The sequence below is a fragment of the Dendrobates tinctorius genome, unplaced genomic scaffold, assembly GCF_039654945.1.
Source record: "Dendrobates tinctorius isolate UK_male_01 unplaced genomic scaffold, ASM3965494v1 ptg000245l, whole genome shotgun sequence".
NCBI lineage: Eukaryota > Metazoa > Chordata > Amphibia > Anura > Dendrobatidae > Dendrobates > Dendrobates tinctorius.
In genome coordinates this window covers 9,662,129-9,678,624 of record NW_027361912.1, presented here as the reverse complement: position 1 = coordinate 9,678,624, position 16,496 = coordinate 9,662,129, and the positions used below count along the sequence as shown (strand labels likewise).

The 16,496-nt window shown below is 47.3% G+C and overlaps 1 protein-coding gene across 2 annotated transcripts in view; it reads right to left on the bottom strand.

Annotated features, from left to right (window-relative positions):
- LOC141060813 (lysozyme C-1-like) overlaps positions 1 to 6,231 on the bottom strand; it is a 108,275-nt gene extending 102,044 nt beyond the window's left edge. Inside the window, exon 1 of one of the 2 annotated variants that reach the window (XM_073557190.1) lies at positions 6,062 to 6,231. The gene's annotated coding sequence lies outside the window, so the exon portion shown is untranslated. The remainder of the gene's footprint in view (positions 1 to 6,061) is intronic. The other variant, XM_073557189.1, reaches the window with a different exon arrangement.
- Between the last annotated feature and the right edge of the window lie 10,265 nt (positions 6,232 to 16,496).

Genomic DNA, 16,496 nt, shown 5'->3' with positions numbered 1-16,496 from the left:
CAATGACGAATCAGTGCTTTTATTTTTTAAAACTTCAGAGGAGGAGGCGATAGAGCTGGAGGCTGAGTCAGCAATGTAAGCCAAAACTTGTTCTTGAAGCTCCGGCTTTAGAAGCGGTTTACCTACTCCCAGAAAAGGGAGCCTTCGAGGCCTTGTGGAGACAGACGATGACGCAGCCTCAACACCTCCAGTATTAGGTGCTATTTTGCTTTTGCCACTATCAGGAGATCCACCACCAACACCATCATTACCTGCTGCCAACCCCCGCCCACTTCCACGGACTCTTCCACCAACTTCCACATTTTTTATGAAAATTTACCCAAATTTACACCAACTCTCTGGTACTGTAAAACAAGGTACAAGGTGTATATAGTACTGGGGAGAATTGGAATGTCTTTACTCTTCAGGACACTGTGGGATTCAGTCAGGCCCAGTTTATTTAACACCGCAATATGACAGGCAGATTCTCTATGCTGTTAGAAGGGTGTATAGAGGACTGTGTAGAATTGGAATGTCTCTACACTTCAGGACACTGTGGGATTCAGTCAGGCCCTGTTTATTTAACACCGCAGTATGACAGGCAGATTGTCTATGCTGTTAGAAGGGTGTATAGAGGACTGTGGAGAAATGGAATGTCTCTACACTTCAGGACACTGTGGGATTCAGTCAGGCCCTGTTTATTTAACACCGCAATATGACAGGCAGATTCTCTATGCTATTAGAAGGGTGTATAGAGGACTGTGCAGAATTGGAATGTCTCTACACTTCAGGACACTGTGGGATTCAGTCAGGCCCTGTTTATTTAACACCGCAATATGACAGGCAGATTCTCTATGCTGTTAGAAGGGTGTATAGAGGACTGTGTAGAATTGGAATGTCTCTACACTTCAGGACACTGTGGGATTCAGAAGGCCCTGTTTATTTAACACCGCAATATGACAGGCAGATTCTCTATGCTGTTAGAAGGGTATATAGAGGACTGTGTAGAATTGGAATGTCTCTACACTTCAGGACACTGTGGGATTCAGTCAGGCCCTGTTTATTTAACACCGCAATATGACAGGCAGATTCTCTATGCTGTTAGAAAGGTGTATAGAGGACTGTGGAGAATAGGAATGTCTCTACACTTCAGGACACTGTGGGATTCAGTCAGGCCCTGTTTATTTAACACTGCAATGTGACCGGCAGAAATTGCCTAGTGTATGACAAACTACAAGGTGTATATAGAATTGGACAGAATTGGAATCTCCTTACAGTGTAGGTCTGTAAGAACGGAAAAACTCCTCGACTTATCCTTACAGAGTCACACACAGCTTCACTGTGGCCGTGATAACAGCCGTTACACGGTACTGAGAGAGGAGCGTGCACGTACACCGCTGTCCAGTGTATGTAAAATTGTCAAGCTCTGTGTTTTAGTATACAGACTAACACACGCTGTCTCTCTATAGTTTTGAATATAATCAAACTGCAAATATACTAAACTGTTTGAAAACCAGACAAAACTATAAGGTAGAGGTCTGTAAGAACGGAACAACTCCTCGACTTATCCTTACAGAGTCACACACAGATAGCTTCACTTTGACCGTGATAACAGCTGTTACACGGTACTGAGAGAGGAGCGTGCATGTACACTGCTGTCCAGTGTATGTAAAATTGTCAAGCTCCGTGTTTTAGTATACAGACTGACACATGCTGTCTCTCTATAGTTTTGAATGTAATCAAACAGCAAATATACTAAACTGTTTGAAAACCAGACAAAACTATAAGGTGGAGGTCTGTAAGAACGGAACAACTCCTCGACTTATCCTTACAGAGTCACACACAGCTTCACTGTGGCCGTGATAACAGCCATTACACGGTACTGAGAGAGGAGCGTACACCACTGCACGGTGTGTGAAAAAGGAACGCTCAGTATCTCACAAGGACAAAACAATAAAATCTGGATTGCTTTGAAAAAAGCAGTTTGCTCAGCAGTGGGCACACAGCAATGCAGCTACCAGGTAGCCTTAAAAGGCAGCCTAATAACCAACAGAGCTGATGCACCAAACTATAGCCTCCCCTTGCACTGCACAGTGACTGGTGTGTTGTACAGGCAAAATCGCTAGCAGCAGAATCAGTTTTTGGTATCTTCTTCCCTGCCTAACACACTCACTACAGAGTCAGCAGCAGCTCTCCCTATTCTGAGATCAGCATGAGTAACATGGCGGTCGGCGTCCCCACCCTTTTATACCCCCTGTGACGCCCCACAAAGCAAGCAAATCACTTGCATGCCCTTCTCCAAGATGGTGGTGACCGCTACCTATGTCATCCCGTTGCCCACAGTGTCCGTTCTTCCTGATTAGCTGCAAAAAAGGGCGCTCAAGCATCTTTTGAAACGCAACTTGGATGCTAAAGTCGCCGACCTCGTGGCCGACCTCACGCTTATGTCGGGTTTCGTTTCATGAAACCCGACTTTGGCGAAAGTCGGCGACTTTTCAATTTTTCGACCCGTTTTGCTCAACTCTACTCGTCACCTTTAGGTGCTGTTTTTTTTTTTGAGGCCAAGAAAGATGGTTCATTAAGACCGTGTATTGATTATCATTCCCTTAACAAGATGATGGTTAAATATCAGTACCCGTTACCTCTGATGTCTGATTTATTCTCCAGAGTTAAGAGTGCCTGCTGGTTTACTAAACTTGACCTCAGGGGGGCGTATAATCTTATTCGCATCAGAGATGAATGTGTTAAGGGGAGAATATATGGCACATGAATATATACAAGAATCAAAACTGTACCACTATATAGACGATTTGCTGAATATTAGGATCATGTTGCTTTAAGATACTTCTGATTCTCTGCTGAATTATTTCTGTGTATGACCCACCTAGGCTTCATGTAAAACCGCAATACTGGGTGGACTAGGGTGGACGGGCTAAAGAACAATACTTATGTACACGGTGATTGTGTAACACATGGGAACAGTAAACGGTAACTTAGAGATGTACATAGTGATTGTGTACCGATATGGGAACAGTAAACAGTACCTTGGAAATGCACTGTTGATGTAACACAATGAGATAGCATAATTTCTGTTATAAAAGCTGCGCACTCTGAATTAAAGACAGAGAAGAATCATACTGACACGATACACCTTGTCTTGTGTATTCTTTTCTCCGTGCACGGAAAATCTCTACCAAAGATCCAATTTGGCCACAGACAATTAAGACGGGCTACACCCTAGTGCGGCAGAATCAACAGTTGGCGCTCAAACAGTGGGGCTCAGGACGATACCAGACGATCACAGCCGCAACAAAATCTCCCCCAGGACGGATGTCTTTCCAGCAGGACGAGGCTGCAGCTCGAGACCAGGTGAGAAAATATATCATCTTACCTACCCTTCTGTATTCACGTCCGGCTGGGAGGAGACAGTTGGCTGTCTTCTCTGAACCCTTAAACTGACCACGTTTGAAAGTCCTGAGCCTATGGACCCGGTCAGGTATATAATTCCTTAATTGTCTGTGTGTATTGTCCGGTCTAACCAATTCAGAGGGTGTATCTAGAATCTGTCAAGTATCTGTTAAAAACTATTTCGTACTGCACTAGGGCTACTAGAAGCATACAGAGCAGAGTACAAAGGGGATGTTTCCATTGGGTTATCACCCTGGTTCCGACTTTAGACGGTCGAAGAAGTTATATATATTATATATATACACATATAGGTGCTCACGTCCGGCCATACGCCCACGGTATAAACTGGGCCCGGTGACGTGAATGACACGGCATATATATATATTTTTAAGGAAAGAGGTGATTACTATTTTTCCCCCTCTGCTGAAATATCAACCACCTATCTAGAGGTGATTACCACTATTTACTACAAGTCCTGGCACCAAAAACCCACCCTGGTCACGATTTCCTTAATTGTCTGCCTTATCTGCTTTGCCTCTCTGCTTTGCTGTTTTGGTTGTTTGCATACGTGATTGTTACCTCAGCCAGCCTGAAAAGGAAAAAATATAGATAGGGAGACGTACTGAGCAAATTCACTGTCACTCTGGTTCCGGTCCTGCTCTCGGCTTGACCGATGATCGCAGAAGTCTGAACTGTGTCTCTCCCAGTGGGCAAGTGGGAGTAGGTGCTTGATTACTCTGAGTGATTTTCCAACCTCTAAGTGGTTGATGACTTCTTGCGGGGTTCCCACCGGACATCACCTGGCTAAGGTGATGGTGCTTTAGCTGCAGCATAGGTTCATAAGTTATATGGGTGGAAGGGTAATTTCAATTACCGTGTTGATGTGACTGAGTGATTGCTCTCTCCCTGAAAAGTATGGTTTGCCCAGGTGTAGATTTTTCACCTCTACAAATCAGGCTGGCATATGGATAGGTAAATTGCGAATTGTTTTGGTGTCAAGGATTCGCAGTATTTTATGTCAGTACCAGTTTTAAATTCATTGTCTTTTGTAGTGTGTATGATTTGCCGGCAGGAGGCGTACTAGCATGTGGTTAAAATTTTTGAATGCATTCTATGTGTGTATACATATATATATGTTGTGAAATTAGATAATTGGATAAACTGGTTTTGTTCTGCATACTATAATTATAAGGTTAGTTGTTTCAGGTAGAAAGAGAATTACTTGAATGGTAATTGCTTGATTTGTACAGATATCTCTGTGAGATCCGAGGTCTATTGTTACTTTCTAGTTATTGTTTACTAAGGTCACTACATTTCTCTGTGAGATGTTTTCTTTGCAATGTTTTAGAGCGAAAGTTTTGAGGAAACAGAAATTTTAACAATTTATAAGGTATTTTTATACTACGCAGTTTCTGGATACACGAGATTTGTGAAATACTCTGGTGTTAGTTGTTGGTTAATTCCCTATATTACTGTGTTCAAGATAGCTAGACATCACTATGTTCACTGAAGACCCCTTTACTTGGACATAAGGAGTACATACAGCTTTTACAGTCACATATCCCACTGTTCATAACCCCGTGAGAATTTGTTTCAAAACGCACACATACATATGTTTTTCAGATATACTCAGAATTCAGATGATAGAATGGGTGGGAGCAGTCAGTCAATATCTATAAGACAGATATGACCCATAGTGGAGTGAGGAAGAAAATGTACGTTAAGAAACCCTCCGATCACGAGGGGAGGAGCATTAGATAAGAAGGGATGGAAGAATGTGTTAATGAGTGGAGAGCAGCGTCCCAGCCTCAGGTATTATGAGGTGTTACAGGACCCTGAAGCATTTTATAAGATGGCAGAGGAAGTTAGGAAAAAAGGGAAGAGGAAAGGAATATAACAAGATTGCTGAATTTTGTGCAAAACAAATATTTACACAGGAAGATGTCAGTTGCAATATCTGCATTACATTCATTTATACTTCTATATACATTCCCGATGACTGGACGTGTGCCAGCCGTCAAACACAGAATGCAGAATATCGTGAAACTTGTTCTGACTGTCAGATGACCAATCCAAGTAGTCTTATCCTCTGTCCAACTATTTATATAGACGGCACGTCTTGTGCTACATCCTGTCCAGCATCCATTATAGTTTTATTAATTAATGTAGTTTATGAAAAGAATAATGAAGAAAAAGATGAATATGACATGGAGGTAAATAATTAAACAGAACAGGAAGAGACAGGAAATAAATAGCTCAGACTGATAATCTACAGTATTTATCGTTATATGGTGGGGGGACATAATTATCATCATCATCTTTTAAGCCTCAAAGCTTATACTTTTGTACACAATCTACTCCACGCAAGGACTCCTGGAAATACCAGGAGACAGATACTCTAGTAAGCAGCTTGCCAGACCCCCATTCTCCAGGATGTCATGCAGGGAAAAGGAGAACCTGTGGATAATTTCTTCCACCGATGTAACAAAAAGTTTCTGGATCTCAGATTTGAAATGCAAATTAGTTCCCAGTTGGAAGAAGCTTGACACCCACCAACATCGAGCTCCAGATTTTAATAGGGTATTGGCATACTGATTCCACAACCCATGAAAGTACATATACTCTTAACAGTTGCCCCCCCACAAAAATACAATAGAGAAACAACATCTCTCACCCAGACAGAGGTTGAGGATACTCCTCTCAAATTCCTGGTGGGTCCCGATGCAATCAGAAGAGTAATCAGGGATATTGATCTACTTGCTGAAGAAGTATGTAGTCTTTTCTTTTTTACAGGACACATCTGTAGATCATGTGGGCGTTGAACTAATGGCACTGATCCCAGACTCAATATTGGCAGGCTGAAAATCCAGTTTGTAAAGGTGGGGCCGAAGCCAGTAGCCCTGCTACCAAGGAAATTGCAATATTCACCCTCCATTTCACAATCTGCAATTATTTCTATGAAGTTATGGATGATACATGATTTGTGTGCTGTCAATGAAGTTATAGTACTGAACACATCTATGGTACCAAACCCACACACTATGTTTTTTTTTTAATCAATTCTATTTATGTTTCTATGGTTTACGGTGATTGACCTGGCCAATGCTTTCTTCAGTTTATTTCTACATGCTGCAAGCCAGTACCTGTTTGTTTTCACACGAGGGCCAGCAATATATTTGGACTATGATGCCTCAAGGGGCAAAGTATAGCCTCTCTATGTTCACCCGAGCCATGACCAATGGCTCTGGCACGGTTGCGTGCAATCGGTGGTGACCCCGGCCATTGGGAGGAGGAGGCTGCCCAGATAGGGAGGTTTACAAAATGCTATATGTTGATGTGGGACATTCACCTGCTGCTAAAGGCGAAATTGGTCAAGTCCCAGGAACAGGTGGACCAAAGAAAACAATTTTTCTGGCAACCTATGTGTCATCAGGGTAAGGTGGGACAAAATCTTTGGAAACCCATGCATGGTTCATTTTAATGAAGGTTAGATCATCCACATTTTGGGTCGACAGACGGGTCCTTTTTTCTGTCAGTATTGATCCAGCAGCACTGAAGACTCTTTCCGATAGCACACTTGCAGCTGGGCATGCGAGCTCCTGTAAGGCGTATTGTGCCAATTCAGGCCAGGTGTCCAGTTTAGCTGCCCAATAGTCAAATGGGAATGACCTGTGAGGGAGAACATCGATATGGGAGGAAAAGTAGTTTGTAACCATACTTGACAAGTGCTGTCTCCTGTCAGTTTCAATCTATGCAGTATTACCAGTCGTGTGAGCGGGACTTGAAAAATCAGTCCACAACATTGTCACGAAACCCCTGTCTCCAATGACACTTCTGATGTGTCCACCACCAACACCGCTTCCAAGTTGCCCCCGGCCCCTACGGCTTGTGTGAGGACCAACACCGCTGTGTGCTGGGAATGCCTCAACCAACCGGTTTACCAGAGTAGCTTGTTTGTTAGCCAATATTAGGTCAAGGTTCTCCTGTGCAATGATGTTTTGGAATTTGCCTTTATAGCGTGGATCCAGGATGCTGGGCAACCAGTAGTCATCATCGTTCATCATTTTAGCAATGGGGGTGTGGTGCCCCTGAGGCTTCAGTCGCCAAAGAGGTACTGCACCTTCTCCTAAGGTGTAGTGCCCCACCATCCAAGTAAGGTGGGAACTCCTGACCACGCTCCACACCTGCATTCCACACACAGGATAGTTCAGTGGGGCCACCTAACCGCTTCAGGCTGGGGGTTAGTAGAGCACCCCTTGTGGAACCCTGCTTCGTAACACGAGATGTGCTGGGAGGCGGGTGGTGTGAGATGATACTAAAGAGAGGGAAAGTGTAGCATTTCAAGTCAGTCTGGGGGGAGACCCAGAAGATGTCAGTCTGACAGAAGGTCAGTCTGGGGGAGAGACCCAGAGAAGAGAGCAGGCTGACAGCAGATCAGCCTGAGAGGAGCTCAAGGCAGAGGAAGGCAGTCAATCAGGAGAGGCTGAGGACTGGTCTTAGTGGAACGAGCTCCTCAGGGAAGGAAGAGAAGGAGAAAGAGACGTAGACTAGAGACTACAGATTCCATGAGAGAGATAGAACAGATCGGAACGAAGGAGAAGAGAAGGACGGTGGGAAGCTGGTTGAGAAAGAGAGAGAACCCTTCAAGTCCACAGCGTGCAAAGGTCGGGGCCCTGTCCCAGAGGTTGATTGGATCTTTATATCTGGCAACGGACACCAGAGGAGTAGTGAGCCGCTAACGCCTTGCTCCCACCATAGACTTGGGGCACAACAGCGAAACGGATAGAGAGCTGGGACTCAGGAGAGGAGTCCCCGAAGTAGTCTACAGCTGTCTGTCATACAAGTAGAGACTAGGAACACTTAGAGAGAGGAATTCCAGGGTAACTAAGTACTGGAGTGCTTCGCACCTAAAGGCGCATTTGAGGAGTCGTTCAGTGAAAGGTACATATTGGCGGAGTGTGGAAAGGAGAGTCTATCCTGCCTGGAGGTTGGCTGGAGCCCTGACCTGGAGAACACAGTACGGAGGCAGGCAGTTGTGTGAACTGCAAACAGTGAGTAAAGCTTTGGAACTGCATACTCTGGTGTCCTCCAGTTATTCCCGCACCGCTATACCTGGGTAACAACGTCTACACCATCCTGTGCCTCTCCTCATCCATTGCACCTACACTGCCCTGGGACCACAGCTCAACCTGTGGGGAGCTATACCATCTCTGCTGCACCACACCATCAGTCCCAGTGGATCTGTATACAGCGTTGGCCTAACACCATACTTGCCAAATACCACGGGTGGCGTCACAAAATATTCTAATAAACTCTAAACACCATTAACACCACCGCCATTGATATTGGGGCCCAGGGCCATGGAGCGGGTCACCGCTGCTGTGACACACCATCCCCCGTGCACCGGTCCGGTACCGAGTACCCCCCTGCCCTGGGCGAGCCGCGGGGTGACCCAATTTCTGGAATCACGAACAGGATGACGAAGCCCGATGCCATCGGGTTCTGTGTGCCTTGCATTTACAATTTTTGAAAATGTGCAGAAGACCAAATTTAATAGACTGTAAAATGGACATTAGAAATGGCCGCTGGCGCGGAGGAGAAGGGCGTGAAGAGATGGGAGGTCCTAAGAAAAGACCGCAAAGAGTCTTGGGCCATCCCTGCCTGATTTACTATGTGACAGACGCATGGCCCACCCCCCGAGGGGTTCGTATACTGGCTTGGTATGGAGGCGCAGGAGGAAGACGCCGCCCCCGGAAGGAGGAGCAGAAAAAGCCAGTGGTGAGCAGAAGGGCGGAGCAAGGAGAAGAACGCCAGAACGCCATTTTGGAGAGTAAGGGAAGGAGGCCTGCGGAGCGTGGCGAAGAGCAACCCCCCGGCGCCATGGCTGACGGCTCCAACCCGAACTCTGGCATGAACCGCCAGTAACTAGAAGCTGAAATAGCCGAAGAAATAGTCACGCTGACCACCCGGCTGCGGCTGAGGCAGGAGGCCTTGGGAAGACTGAGCCGACAGCGCACCCAGGAGGGGCTTACACCTGCGGTACCCGAGACACCGGTACCCACCGCTGCTGCACCGGATCTTTTCCTGGCAGACCTTGCGAAGCTTGGAGCTGCTACCATGCCACCGGCAGTTAGAGTTGAGCGACTTTTGGTTTTTTAGGGTCGCGTTTCGTTTCGTGAAACCCGACTTTTCCAAAAGTCGGGTCGAGCAAGATCGTCCGATTATAGGGAAAAGTCGGGGTCGTCTCGAAACACGAAACCCAATGTAAGTCAATGGGGAATAAAAGTCGGCAGTGAGAGGAGGACAGGAAACACACCTACAGTGCCCATTTGAATGCCAAAAGCATCAATTCTTCTTACTTAAGCTTGTCAACCTTAATTAACTTCATAATACAAGTTACGCACTGAAAAATGGGGGTTATTTGGCTAAAGTTTTGGGGGGGGAGGGCTGGCTGCAGGTTTTCATGTGCCCTGGGCGAAAGAGCGCCCCTTTAACACATACCACAACTCATCATGCTCCGATACGGCAGAGAAATAGCGGTATAGTACAATGAAAAATACCTCACTTTTTACATTTCATGACGAGGCCCATCTATTTCTCCATACAAAATCATTGGTCCCATATAATGTTTGAAACAGTATATGATGAGCTCCACATAATACTACAGTATATGTTGGTCCCCATGGATGAAGCTCCACTGTCTTATGGGCCCAAATAATGCTCCAAACATAATGGGCCCCATTTCTAATGCTCTAGTGTATAATGGGCCCTGTAAATGCTGCTCCAGTGTCTGATGTCCACCTTTGGAATGTTCCAGTGTATGGTGGGCCCCATCTATCATTCTCCAGAGTATAGTGCTCCCCAAAAATTGCTGTCCCAACATTGAAAACAATCAAATAAGTCTCCTCGCTAGGGAATCCCTGTACTTGTCTGGACAGGTGCTGTAGCTTGCTTAACAGCTTGCCAGCCGTTCTCACACCCAGTATGGATTGCACGTGATTGCACAAAGGTTAGAAAGGGTACCGTATCCCTGGATAACATGTATGGATAGCGTACACATTCAAAATATACAGTATGTCTATACAGCATGAGGCAGGCTCAGACGGTGTTAGGCCCAGTATGGATTGCACATCATTGCACAAAGGTTAGAAGGGGTACCGTATCCCCGGATAACATGTATGGATAGCGTACACATTCAAAATATACAGTATGTCTATACAGCATGAGGCAGGCTCAGACGGTGTTAGGCCCAGTATGGATTGCAAGTCATTGCACAAAGGTTAGAAGGGGTACCGTATCCCCGGATAACATGTATGGATAGCGTACACATTCAAAATATACAGTATGTCTATACAGCATGAGGCAGGCTCAGACGGTGTTAGGCCCAGAATGGATTGCACGTCATTGCACAAAGGTTAGAAGGGGTACCGTATCCCCGGATAACATGTATGGATAGCGTACACATTCAAAATATACAGTATGTCTATACAGCATGAGGCAGGCTCAGACGGTGTTAGGCCCAGTATGGATTGCAAGTCATTGCACAAAGGTTAGAAGGGGTACCGTATCCCCGGATAACATGTATGGATAGCGTACACATTCAAAATATACAGTATGTCTATACAGCATGAGGCAGGCTCAGACGGTGTTAGGCCCAGTATGGATTGCAAGTCATTGCACAAAGGTTAGAAGGGGTACCGTATCCCCGGATAACATGTATGGATAGCGTACACATTCAAAATATATGTCTATACAGCATGAGGCAGGCTCAGACGGTGTTAGGCCCAGTATGGATTTCACGTCATTGCACAAAGGTTAGAAAGGGTACCGTATCCCCGGATAACATGTATGGATAGCGTACACATTCAAAATATATGTCTCAGGAGGCAGGCTCAGACGGTGTCAGGCACAGTATGGATTTGACGGCCCAGATTACACAGCGGAGGAGCAGGGAGAGGTAAAGATTGCAAATGCTGGGGCCCTGGCCAAGCAAGGGGGGCCCACTCGTGGGCGTCGGTACTCGCACTGGGCCCCTCATAGTACAGCGGTGTGTCTGACGGCGGGTGTGCACCACCGCCGTCAGAGACACTTGATTGCACTATGAGGGACCCTGTGCCAGTGCCCGCGCCCAAGAGTCGGCCTACCCACCTGTCCAGGGCAACAGCACTCGCACGGTGTCGTGCGGTAGGTGGTGACCCCGGCCATGGAGGGGGAGGCAGCACAGTTAGGGAGTTTTAGAAAGTGGCATATGTTGATGTTGGACATTCAGCTGATGCAAAAGCCGAAATAGGTGAAGTACCAGGAAGAGGTGGACCAAAGCAAGCCATTTTTCTGTCACCCTATGTGTCACCAGGGGAAGGTTGGACAAAATCCTTGGAAACCCATGCGTGGTTCATTTTAATGAAGGTTAGATCATCCACATTTTGGGTTGACAGACGGGTCCTTTTTTCTGTCAGGATTGATCCAGCTGCACTGAAGACTCTTTCCGATAGCACACTTGCAGCTGGGCAAGCGAGCTCCTGTAAGGCATATTGGGCCAATTCAGGCCAGGTGTCCAGTTTAGCGGCCCAATAGTCAAAGGGGAATGACCTGTGTGGGAGAACATCGATATGGGAGGAAAAGTAGTTTGTAACCATAGTTGACAACTGCTGTCTCCTGTCACTTTCCATCGATGCAGTATTACCAGTTGTGTGAGCGGTATTTGAAAAATCAGTCCACAACATTGTCATGAAACCCCTGTCTCCAACGCCACTTCTGCTGTGTGCACCACGAACACCTCTGCCAAGCTGCCCCCGGCCCGTACGCCTCGTGTGAGAACCATCACCGCTGCTGTGTGCTGGGAATGCCTCAAGCAACCGATTTACCAGAGTTGCTTGTTTATTAGCCAATATTAGGTCAAGGTTCTCCTGTGGCATGATGTTTTGTAACTTGCCTTTATAGCGTGGATCCAGGATGCTGGCCAACCAGTAGTCGTCATCGTTCATCATTTTGGCAATGCGGGGGTCCCTTTTTAGGATCCGCACGGCATAATCTGACATGTGGGCCAATGTTCCCAGTGTCAATGATGCACTGCGAGTGCTGGGTGGAGGAGCACTTTCTGGCAAATCCACATCCCTCCAGTCACGCACAAACCCTGTACCAGACCTTGGCACGCCAACATTTTGACTTGCCCCACGAGATGCATCCTCCTCCCCTAAGTAATCATCCCCATCATCCTCCTCCTCCTCCTCTTCTTCCTCCACCTCGTCCAGGAGAGGTCCCTGAGCAGACAATGGCTGAATGTCATCAAGGATTCCCTCCTCCTCTTCCTCCTCATCAACATTGGCTGCAGACGCCTGCTCCTTAAGGTGCGTCAAAGTTTGCATGAGCAGACGCATAAGTGGGATGCTCATGCTTAGGATGGCGTCGTCTGCGCTTACCAGCCGTGTGCATTCCTCAAAACACTGAAGGACTTTACAAAGGTCTTTCAGCTTCGACCACTGCACGCCTGTCAACTCCATGTCTGCTCTCAAAGTGCCTGGCCGTGTATCCTCCCACAAATGCATTATGGCCTGCCTCTGCTCGCACAGCCGCTCCACCATGTGCAGGGTGGAGTTCCACCTTGTTGCAATGTTGATAATGAGGCGGTGGTTGGGAAGGTGGAGCAATCGCTGCAGCTTCTGCATACGAACGGAGTGTACAGGCGACCGGCGGATGTGCGCGCACAGTCTTCGCACCTTCTGGAGCAGGGCTGTTAACTCCGGATAATTTTTGAGGAAGCACTGCACCACCAGGTTCAAGGTGTGAGCCAAGCAAGGTATGTGGCTGAGTTTTGAAAGGGCTATGGCTGCCACAAAATTACGGCCGTTATCACTAACTACCTTGCCTGCCTCAAGATGTACACTGCCCAGCCATGACTCAGTTTGTCGCTTCAAGTACTCGGCCAGCACCTCGGCGGTGTGTCTGTCGCCCAAACACATCATCTGCAACACAGCCTGCTGACGCTTTCCACTAGCTGCTCGATAGGGGGACACATCGTGTGCAACTGTGGCAGCTGCAGATGGAGTGCTCGTACGACTGCGCTCTGTGGACGAGCTTTCGCTTATGGAGGAGGAGGAGGAGGAGGGTCGAACGCCTACAGCCAACTGTTTCCTATACCGTGGGCTAGGCAGCACTCTCCCACCACCGCTGTCCCCTGTGGACCCTGCATCCACCACATTAACCCAGTGCGCAGTGATGGACACGTAACGGCCCTGGCCATGCCGACTGGACCATGCATCAGTTGTGAGGTGCACCTTTCCGCTCACTGACTGCTTGAGTGCATGGACAATGCGGTCTTTCACATGATGGTGGAGGGCTGGGATGGCTTTGCGAGAGAAGAAGTGGCGACTGGGTAGGTCATAGCGTGGTACTGCATAGGCCATGAGTTTGCGGAAAGCTGTGCTTTCCACCAACCGAAAGGGCATCATCTCAAACGAGATTAGTTTGGCAATGTGGGCGTTCAAACCCAGTGTACGCGGATAAGAGACTGAGTACTTTCTTGACCTACTCATAGTGTCTGGGAGGGTGAGCTGGACTTGAGAGCTGCATATGGTGGAAGTAGCGGTGGACAGGGCGGACTGAGAGAGGGTTGATGATGGTGATGGAGTTGGTGTTCTTTCTGATGGCCTAGAATCAGTCTTTCGTTGATATAACAGTGGGATTGCCTGACTGCTGTGGCCTTGCAACGACACCTCAACATTTGCTGCTGTGCTAACCGGTGGGCTTACAGTGGGGGAAACAATGTAGCGTTGCTGACTACCTTCGTTGTGATCAGTTGCACATGTGGCACTTGAGGTTTGGTGTTGTGTCCACGCTTGCAAGTGCATGCTGGTTAAATGTCTAAGCATGCAACTGGTATTCAAATTTTTCAGATTTTTCCCTCGGCTAAAGGTCTTTGCGCACTTCTTACAGATAACCTTGGCCTGATCATGAGGATTTTGTTCAAAAAAGTGCCACACTGCACTCTTCCTACTTTGGCAGACATTTTGCGGCCTAGCACGCTGTGATCTTTTGACCCTCTGGACAAGCTGTCCAGCAACTCTTTTGATGTTTGGAACCTGTCTTTGGAGTGCTCCGGGCCTGCCAGATAACAGCTGTTGCGATGTCGATGTCTGCTGTGGATGCTCCTCATCTGAGCTATTGGAAGCAGCACCCTCTTCCCCCAATGGATGCCAATCTGGGTCAACAACTGGGTCATCCATCACCTCCTCTTCTATGTCATGTGCACCTTTCTCTGTGTCACCGTGTATGGTGGTATAGTGTGCGGGAAGGGGCACCTGAGTCTCATCAGGGTCAAAATCTGGCTCTGTACACTGCGAGGACAATGTAGTGCTCTGAGTGAATGTACCAGCAGAATCATCCATCAGCGGCTGTGCATCAGTGCACTCCATGTCAGATTCATATTGGCCAGGGTAATTCACCATTTGACTTGATAATCCAGGCATGGTATGTGAAAACAGCTCCATGGAGTAATCAGTAGTATGGCCTGCGTCATCCTTCAATCTTAGTTGGGATGAAGGACACAAGGAAAGGTGTGGTTCATGAACATGAGCCTCCAATGACGACTCAGTGCTTTTACTTTTTACAACTGAAGAAGAGGAGGCGATAGAGCTGGAGGCTGAGTCAGCAATGTAAGACAAAACTTTTTCCTGATGCTCTGCCTTTAAAAGCAGTTTGCCAACTCCTAGAAAACTAAGCGTTCGAGGCCTTATGTAGCCAGACGATGACGCAGGGTCAGCACCTCCTCCATTCGGTCCTATTTTGCTCTTGCCACTACCATCAGATCCACCATCAACAACATCATTACCAGCTGCCAACCCCCGCCCAATTCCACGGCCTCTTCCACCAGCCTTCCTCATTTTTGGTAGAAATGTAGACAAAATCCAACAAACTATATAGTAATGTAAAACAAGGTACAAGGTGTCTATAGGACAGGGGAGTTTTAGAATTTCTGCACACACTTGTGGACAGTGGACACTTTTGGATTGTGTGAGGCCCACTGATATCTGAGCGTTATGTGACACGCTCGATGGCACAGCTGCCTGTGACCAAAGTGACGAGAGGATAATGGAGATTTTGAATCTCTGCGTACACTGGTGGACAGTGGACACTTGTGGATTGTGTGCGGCCTACTGATATCTGAGCGCTATGTGACACGCTCGATGGCACAGCTGCCTGTGACCAAAGTGACGAGAGGATAATGGAGATTTTGAATCTCTGCGTACACTTGTGGACAGTGGACACTTGTGGATTGTGTGCGGCCTACTGATATCTGAGCGCTATGTGACACGCTCGATGGCACAGCTGCCTGTGACCAAAGTGACGAGAGGATAATGGAGATTTTGAATCTCTGCGTACACTTGTGGACAGTGGACACTTGTGGATTGTGTGCGGCTCACTGATATCTGAGCGCTATGTGACACGCTCGATGGCACAGCTGCCTGTGACCAAAGTGACGAGAGGATAATGGAGATTTTGAATCTCTGCGTACACTTGTGGACAGTGGACAAATGTGGATTGTGTGCGGCCTACTGATATCTGAGCGCTATGTGACACGCTCGATGGCACAGCTGCCTGTGACCAAAGTGACGAGAGGATAATGGAGATTTTGAATCTCTGCGTACACTTTTGGACACTGAACACTTGTGGATTGTGTGCGGCCCACTGATGTCTGAGCGCTATGTGACACGCTCGATGGCACAGCTGCCTGTGACCAAAGTGACGAGAGGATAATGGAGATTTTGAATCTCTGCGTACACTTTTGGACACTGGACACTTGTGGATTGTGTGCGGCCCACTGATATCTGAGCGCTATGTGACACGCTCGATGGCACAGCTGCCTGTGACCAAAGGGAAGAGAGGATAATGGAGATTTTGAATCTCTGCGTACACTTGTGGACAGTGGACACTTGTGGATTGTGTGCGGCTCACTGATATCTGAGCGCTATGTGACACGCTCGATGGCACAGCTGCCTGTGACCAAAGTGACGAGAGGATAATGGAGATTTTGAATCTCTGAGTACACTTGTGGACAGTGGACACTTGTGGATTGTGTGCGGCCTACTGATATCTGAGCGCTATGTGACACG